The sequence below is a fragment of the Primulina huaijiensis genome, chromosome 10 (genome assembly GCF_012295235.1).
Source record: "Primulina huaijiensis isolate GDHJ02 chromosome 10, ASM1229523v2, whole genome shotgun sequence".
NCBI classification, from domain to species: domain Eukaryota; kingdom Viridiplantae; phylum Streptophyta; class Magnoliopsida; order Lamiales; family Gesneriaceae; genus Primulina; species Primulina huaijiensis.
Genome location: NC_133315.1, coordinates 16,718,604 through 16,728,031, shown reverse-complemented (window position 1 = coordinate 16,728,031; position 9,428 = coordinate 16,718,604). Strand labels below are relative to the sequence as shown.

Below are 9,428 nucleotides of genomic sequence, written 5' to 3'. Positions count from 1 at the left end.
AACATATATTCCGTTATCTACGAGGAACGACAGACTTGGGACTTTTGTATTCAAAAGATGCTAATCCAAGTATAATTGGTTATGCCGATGCTGGATACTTATCTGATCCACACAAAGCACGTTCTCAAACTGGATATGTATTTACTCGTGGAGGCACTGCAATTTCTTGGCGTTCACAGAAACAAACACTTGTAACAACTTCATCAAATCATGCCGAGATTATTGCACTACATGAAGCAAGCCGTGAATGTGTGTGGTTAAAATCAATGACTCAACATATCCAAATCTCATGCGGATTATCATTCGACGAGAAGCCTGTGATACTATATGAAGATAATGCTGCATGTGTTGCTCAAATGAAAGAAGGATACATAAAAAGCGACAGAACTAAACATATTCCTCCTAAGTTCTTCGCATTCACCAAGGAGCTTGAGAAGAATAAATGTATTGATGTTCGTCACATTCAATCAAGTGAAAACTCATCAGATCTCTTCACAAAGGCACTTCCTACGACAATATTCAGAAAGCACATATATAATATTGGGATGCGCAATCTACGAAATTTGTGAAGAATTGTTCGTGTCAACATGAGGGGGAGTTTACGTGACTGCACTCTTTTTCCCTTACTATGGTTTTTATCCCAATGGGTTTTTCCTAGTAAGGTTTTTAACGAGGCAGTATAAAAACACGTAATGTATACAATCATTATGATCATCATCACAAGGGGGAGTGTTGAAAAATTATTTAAAAATGTGTTAAATATTTGTGTTGAAAATGTGAATGTTGAATGTTGAAAATTAGGTAAAATTAGGTGTTGAATATTGAAAATTAGTGTGTGATGATGTAGGTAATGATGTATTTTATTTTTGGATTATTTGTAAAAATTTTCTATAAATAGATCTCTCATTTGTGAAGAAAATCACAATTGAGTTGAGAGAAAAATATTATAAAGTGTGTAGTGTGATAATTTTGAGAGTTTGAGATTTTTACTTTTTTACCGTAAATTTTTATTTTTTCACAACACATATGAATTAAACATCAAAGGCCCTTCTTAGTTAATCTTGGAGTTGCAGCCAATTAGTTCTTGGAGTTGCAGCCAACTAGAAAAAGTAAAGAATCTCTATGCACATCGTTATCTTCAATACACAAGAATTAATAACCACACAAACTAACTTTTCGATGTTTACGGTGTTAATGGCATTCTATATATCTGTATAAACAGAATGCGTGATTGGATAAGGTTATCATCTCAAAATTTTTAGCAGAAATTTTGGTAGCCTTGAAAACAATATAACTGAGAATCATGTGCGTGAGAGTAGATTGCACGAAGTGTGGGAAGTATTCTTGGATGGGATGTGGAAAACATTTGGTCTCTTTGTATGCTGGCATTGAGAAAGGGAAGCATTGCATGTGCAAGTCTTGGCCGGGAGTTGTTATTCCCTCGAATACTCAAAATCGGAACAATCCTTCATGTGGATCTGCTCCAGCCAACGCCACCGGTACGTGTTGATTATATATCAGAAATATCTGATGTTATGTTAGCAATTATCGACGAGAATATATAATTAGACTGATAAAATCACAAAGGAATTATCGATGAGATTATTCCGGACTACCGGAATCCTTAGTATATTTCTCAAAATCAATATCGAAGAAATGAAAAATTAATATTGGTTAAAGAAATAACTATTTTTGGCATTTTTTTTGCAGGTACTGCAACAACTTCTTGATGATTTCCAGAAGGAGACCAAATCAACAAATAATAAATAGAATGCATGCATGCATCTTAATCCCACGAATTCGCATTGCTTGGATTAGTTTTGTTTTGTCGATTCTCGAAGAAGAAATGTAGACTTTGTTACAAAGTATGTGTGTAATAATGTGCAGCAAAACGTGGATTGTGGAGTGAAATATAATGGTCAATAATGTGTTGATCAGTATCATGTTTCAAAAATGGTGTAAAAATATTATAAATAAGAAACACTGCACCTCTGTTTACCTTATTTTGATTGACTTTCTTCTGTCATAAGAATATTTATAAGTCTGGAGGGGGATCCTAGTTAAGAATATATCAGAGGAAGTATTATAGGTAAAAAAAAACCTTGCAATTAGAGGTAATTATTGATCAATGAGTAGGTCTCTTATGAGACGGCCTTACGAATTAATTTTTATCTGTAAGACGGGTCAACTTTATCAATATTCACAATAAAAATAATACTATTAGCATAAAAAGTAATAATTTTTCATTGATGACCCAAATAAGATATTCGACCCACGAAATTGATCCGTGAGACCGTCTCACAAGAGTTTTTGTGTTGATCAATATAATTGATAATAATAATAATGGTACTAAATAATTCCACAACTCCCAACTAGAGTTAAATTAGGACCGTGAATTAGAGGCCGGGGTTTATTAAATCTTTGCAAGTGGTAAAGAAATAGTTCGTTCTATTTCTATAGTTTACGTTATATTAAGAAAAACATTAATGTATAACATATAATAATTACATATATGATTTAATTTGTTTTTAGTATGTAATTTATATATATTTATGTATATTTTGTTCGATATATAGAGTGAATTAAAATCATCATCATAACCCCTATATATAATTATTATTTTTACTAAATGATAACATATTAGGCATTTTTTTAATTCTTCTCTTTTTTTCCTTTTTTTTTTCTTCACTTTTTCCCTCTCTTTTTTCTCTTTTGTTTTCCCTCCATTTTACTCCTTTTTTTTTCTTCTTTCACAAACATTAGCGACAATTTTATATGAAATAATATAAACATTTTAATTCTTTTATGTTAAATTAATAATTTTGCAATTAAAAATTACTATATTAAATTTTTTACATGTGAAAAACCGTATTATTTTTTTTGAATTTAATGAATATTATTAATTTTATTTTTCAATAAACAAAATTTTTAACAATATAAAACTATTAACATGTTAATTCTTAAATTAAAATTTAGAACGTTTTCATCATGCAATATAAAAAACTAAAATTCAAAACAACATTTCTATCAAAAATAAATAATAATGCACCAAAGAGAAATGCATTTGACTGAAGTCATCTAACCAAGCAAGTCATGGAAATGCGTTTGACTGAAGTGAGCCAAGAAAAGAACGGTGGTGTCAAGACATCATCGATAAGACCTTCTATGATACAAGCAAAAGGATTCAAGAAAAGAAATTGTGTGAAAAAGTCAAGAAGGTTGAAGAGTTGGGTAGAACTTCAAACAGAAAGAAGAAAAACAAATTTGAGAGTCGAGATAAATTAACTACTATTAATACTTTTTTGAAATAAAAATTATCTAGATTTCTTATTTTTATAATCATTGTAGGAAATCGAAACACACGATAAATTACCCATATCTTGTTCAGCACCTCCGGTATCTAATGCATGTCTTCAAACAACTTGAAGTCAATTCAATTTCACTGAATTATTGATGATATGAACTTTAATGATATCTATAAATTTTTTAGTGAGTAAAATCTTAAGCCAAAAAATTATTACTTCTTATATGGTAAAATTGATTTTATAATATTTATTCTTATTTAATGTATGCACAATTTGATCATCCTCATCATTCTCTTGAAGTCATGTATTTCAATGGAGATATATCCAATAATGCTCTTGAGTAGTTTTTTATTTAAAGAATAGTCGATTAACATTGTTAGTTGAACTGAAGTCTCAAAACGTATGAATTATTTATTTTTGATGGAAATGTGGTGTTGAGTTTTAGTTTTTGATATTGCATGATGGAAATGTTCTAAATTTTAATTTAAGTATTAACATGTTAATAGTTTTATATTGTTAAAAAATTTGTTCATTGAAAAAGAAAATTAATAATATTCATCAAATTTGAAAAAATGATACGGTTTTTCACATGTAAAAATTTAATATAGTAATTTTTAATTGTAAAATTATTAATTTAACATAAAAGAATTAAAATGTTTATATTATTTCATATAAAATTGTCGGTTAATGTTTGTGAAAGAATGAAAAAAATGGAGGAAAATGGAAAGAAAAAAAAAAGAAAAAAGAGAGGGAAAAAGTGGAAAAAAATAGAAGAATTAAAAAAAAATAAAATATAAATACCATATGATGATGTGCTTATCATCACTGTAGGTGATCTGGGTCTCATTTGACATATATCAGCTACTCTTCTCTTTAATTAAAGTTGTGATATAATTGTACAAAAGGGGTAGATATATGTCTAATTAATGCTCAAAATTAAGTATGGGACGGGTTTAATTCATGGTTTCATACTCGAAACAAAATTAAATGAAGAGAGATGTCGACTCTATAATTAGTATATGGTTAATTTATGATCCAATCATTATCAGAAGGTTATAGTGTATTTAATACGAAATATTATAAAATATATACACAAGACAATAGTATGAGAAAGCTACTGATTTCTTTTTTAAGGAAATATGAATAGTAATTTCTAAAAAAGATCGTTTTTTACAACCAAACTTATAANAACACGTAACCCTTCAGATGCTAGAAAGTGTGTCAATTGGTTAGTTTGGAGAGGACAATGTTGAATTACAGAGCCCGGAACATGGTTGCATGATGTCCGAATTTCGTCGACAATTGGAGCAACCATCGATAACGGATAGTTATGATTGAGCTGATGAACAACATTGACAGAATCTGTTTCAATTGTCCAAAGCTGATGATGAAATTGATATGTCGTTCGGACACCTTCTCGAACAGCATACACTTCAGTCATATGAGGTAAAAATATTCCTGGGAAACGTACACCTTATGCCAACAAAAAACACCATACCATTTTCATCCCCGCTGACGGGGCCGATGCCAAAAAAATGTTGGTCAGATTTCAAGGCTGCGTCAACATTGATTTTCACTCGACCAGGCTGTGGTGGTACCCATCGAAGATCCTGCTGCCGCGAGGGAAGTCGCTCCGTAGATGGTGATCGGCAAAGCAAAAAATAACACTACCCCATAAGCGGTTGGCCCGGTTCAATATATTGACTGCCTCTGACTTTTGATTGTCAAAAACCCATTTTTTCTTGGGACCCAAAGACTCCCCGATATATCATATTCACAGTCCCAAGATCATCTCTGTGACCATTATCCACGACCCAACACACTAAATCCATAAATGAATTCACATAAAACTTGAGAGTAAAAGCCAAAGAGCCGAGAGATGCCACACAGATTGTGCAAACTTACAACGCCAAAGAGCATGGAAACTATCTTCCAGCGATTTATGACAACATTGGCATAAAACTGGAAGTTGGACCTCTCGAGCAACCAGCCGTACACAAGCAGGGAGAATATCATGCGTTGCCAGCCACACATGTATTTTTATTTTGTTCGGAATCTGTAAATGCCATAGCTTGTTAAAATAAACGTACCCCATTTCCATCCCCATGACTTCCTTCTACAGTAGGTACTAGGTAGAATCACCTGATAGTTATAATGCCAAACCAACTTATCAAGTCCATTCACATCGCCCAACGGAACTCGACGCAGTTCATCATGATCTATCCTCCAGAGTGTAAAAACATAGAAAAAGTTTAAAGAGCTATAACCGAAAAGTACCCTAAAAATGCATCTAAAGGTGTTTTTCAATAGACCTCCCATATATTATAAAATATACACCGAAAAATATATCATTGAGATTATGCCCTAAACATAACATCTAAATTTCTTAAGTACATGAAATTGTTAGCAATTTTTCTAACAAACTTAAAACAGATTACTCATTACGTGGTTTGTTTCAGATATGGCTACTGAAACCAGCGTGCAAAGGGAAACTGGTTATGTTGTCCCTACTGTGGCTCAAGTTGTCCCTCATGTTACCTCACGTGCTGCTGCGGTTGCTGTCCTAGCCAGTCAAGGTGAAAAGCTTGAAAAGTTCACTGGTGTTGACTTCAAAAGGTGGCGGCAGAAGATGCTGTTCTACTTGACGATGCTGAACCTGGCCAGATCCTTGTCTGAGGATGCTCATAAACTCATAGAGGGTGAGGGAGATGTTGAATCTGTTATGCAGTGGAGGCATGGAATCATTCTGATTTCTTATGCCGAAACTATGTACTAAACGGATTGGCCGATTCGCTCTACAACGTGTTTTGCGAAAAGAAAACGGCTAAAGAGCTGTAGGAATCCCTTGACAGAAAGTACAAAACCGAGGATGCTGGGGCCAAGAAGTTTCTTGTTGACCGCTTTCTGGACTTTAAAATGGTGGATTCAAAGCCGGTTATCAGCCAAGTTCAAGAACTCCAAGTGATTTTTCACGAGAATCACGGTGAGGGGATGACTTTGAGCGAATCATTCCAAGTGGCTGCAATTGTTGAGAAGCTACCACCAGCTTGGAAGAACTTCAAAAATTATTTGAAGCACAAGCGCAAGGAGATGAATGTTGAAAAGCTCATTGTTCGATTTCGCATCGAGGAAGACAACAAGAGTTCGGAAAGACGATTGTTTTCTCCTATTGCTGCTAAAGCAAATGTTGTCGAGCATGGTCAAAGCTCGAAAAAAAAAAACATTTTCCTCCTCCAAAAGGTTGAACCTGGGACCCAAAGGAGGCACTTCGAAGAAAAAGTTTTCTGGGAAATGCTACAACTGTGTTGGTATGGGTCACAAGGCCTCTGAGTGTAAGAAGCCGAAGAGAAACCGAGAGGCGAATGTGGTAGAGAACATTTCTCAGGAGGTTTCGAACATGAATCTCTGTGCTGTAATATCAGAAATTAATCTGGTGGGTTCTAACCCAAGGGAGTGATGGATCGACACTGGTGCCACTCGCCATGTTTGCTCCGACAAGGAGATGTTTGCTACTCTTGAGGAATCTATGAATGGGGAAAAGCTATTCATGGGAGATTCCGCCACTTCTGATATCAAGGGTCAAGGAAAAGTTGTCCTAAAGATGACATCTGGAAAAGAACTAACTTTGAACAATGTGCTGTATGTACCGGATATCCATAAGAACTTGGTGTCCGGGTCGCTTCTTAACAAGCATGGTTTCCGCATTGTCTTCGAGTCAGATAATGTGGTTTTGTCGAAAAGTGGAATGTTTGTTGGCAAAGGGTATGTTTGTAATGGTTTATTCAAACTCAATATAATGGCTATAAAGCATGTGATGAATAAAGTTAATATTTTTGCTTACTTGCTTGAGTCTTCTTGTTTATGGCATGGTAGACTTGGACACGTTAATTACGATACAATTCGTAGACTAATTAACATGAAAAGCATTACTGCATTCCAAATTGATAACCAACACAAATGTGAAACTTGTGTTGAGGCAAAACTAACAAGATCATCTTTTAGAACTATTGAAAGAAATAGTGAACCACTTGATATAATTCACAGTGATGTATGTGATTTAAAAGGTGTACAAACTCGTGGTGGAAATAAATACTTCATTACTTTTGTTGATGATAGCACAAAATTTTGTTATGTGTATCTCCTCAAAAGTAAGGATGAAGCTATTGACAAATTTGTCCAATATAAGAGTGAAGTTGAAAACCAACTTAGCAAGAAAATTAAGGTGCTAAGAAGTGATCGTGGAGGTGAATATGAATCACCATTTGCTGAGTTTTGTGCTCAACACGGTATCAAACACAAAAGAACTGCACCTTATTCTCCTCAGCAAAATGGTATTGCAAAGAGAAAGAATCGTACCTTAAAAGAAATGATGAATGCATTGTTATTAAGTTCTGGTTTACCACAGAACATGTGAGGGGAAGCTGTTCTAACAGAAAATTACCTTTTAAATAAGGTGCCCCGAAAGAAGCAAGATAAAAGTCCATATGAGTTATGGAAAGGTAGAAGTCCTTCCTACCAATACTTGCGAGTGTGGGGGTGTCTTGCAAAAGTAGCAGTACACACTCCAAAGAAAGTAAAGATAGGACCAAAAACTGTTGATTGCATTTTCATTGGATATGCTCAAAACAGTAACGCATATCGTTTTCTTGTACATGAATATCAAATATCTGATATTCACAAGAATACGATAATGGAATCAAGAAATACTTCGTTCTTTGAACACATGTTTCCATACAAATCTAAGGAAGAGCTAGGTTCATCCAAAAGATTATATGAGACAATTGATGAAGAACAAGAGCTTGATTAAGACATTGAACCTAAACGTAGCAAGAGAGCTAGGACTGAGAAATCCTTTGGTCCGGATTTCATCACTTTCATGATGGAAAGTGAACCTCAAAGCTTCAAGGAAGCAATGAATTCATCTGAGGGACCTCTATGGAAAGAGGCTATCAATTCTGAAATGGAATCCATTTTACAAAACCATACGTGGGAGTTAGTAAATCTTCCTCTGTGAAGCAAACCACCAGGCTGTAAATGGGTTTTCAAAAGGAAAATGAAATCAGATGGAACCATAGATAAGTATAAATCCAGATTGGTAATTAAAGGTTACCATCAACGTGAAGGGCTTGATTACTTTGACACATATTCTCCTGTATCGAGAATAACCTCTATTCGTGTGATACTTGCGATTATCGCCTTGCGAAATCTTGAAGTACACCAAATGGACGTAAATACAGCTTTTCTAAATGGAGATTTAGAAGAGAAAATTTATATGAAACAACCTGAAGGATTTTCTGCGACTGGGCAAGAAAATAAAGTTTGTAAACTGGTAAAGTCTTTGTATGGCTTCAAACAAGCACCAAAGCAATGGCACGAAAAATTTGATAAAGCCATGCTGGAAAGTGGATTTAAATTCAGTGAATGTGACAAATGTGTATACATAAAAAACACTGGAAATGAATATATCATTTTATGTCTTTACGTAGATGACATACTTATCATTGGTAGTAATGATAAGATGATCAAATACACCAAGAAGTTATTGAACTCAAGATTTGACATGAAAGATTTGGGCTTAGTCGATGTAATCCTTGGAATTAAAATCCATAAAACATCAGAAGGGCTAGTCCTAAGTCAGTCACATTATGTTGACAAAATACTTGAGAAATTCAATAATGATGACTCTGTATTGGCTAGAACCTCGATAGATACCAGTCAGCATCTATCAAAGAATCGAGGTGAAAGTATGTCTCAATTAGAATACTCTTGAGTCATTGGAAGTCTGATGTACTTAATAAGTTGTACAAGACCAGACATAGCCTATGTAGTAAGCAAATTGAGTAGATTCACGAGTAATCCAGGAGTTGAACACTGGAAAGCAATTATCAGATTGCTAAGATACTTAAGGTACACTCGTGATCATGGGCTGCACTATACAAGATATCCTGCTGTTATTGAAGGATACAATGATGCAAATTGGATATCTGATATGAAAGACTCAAAATCTACAAGTGGATTTGTATTCACTTTAGGAGGTGCAGCCGTTGCGTGGAAATCTTCTAAGACGTGGAAATCATCTAAACAAACTGTAATAGCTAGATCCACGATGGAATCTGAGTTTAT

The 9,428-nt window shown here is 34.2% G+C and overlaps 1 long non-coding RNA gene across 1 annotated transcript; it reads left to right on the top strand.

Moving 5' to 3' along the window:
- The first annotated feature begins 1,105 nt into the window (after positions 1-1,105).
- LOC140986929 (uncharacterized) lies at positions 1,106-2,003 on the top strand. Its single transcript, XR_012177002.1, has 2 exons — positions 1,106-1,499; positions 1,711-2,003. It is a non-coding gene; the product is annotated as an uncharacterized lncRNA (long non-coding RNA).
- The last annotated feature ends 7,425 nt before the right edge of the window (positions 2,004-9,428 follow it).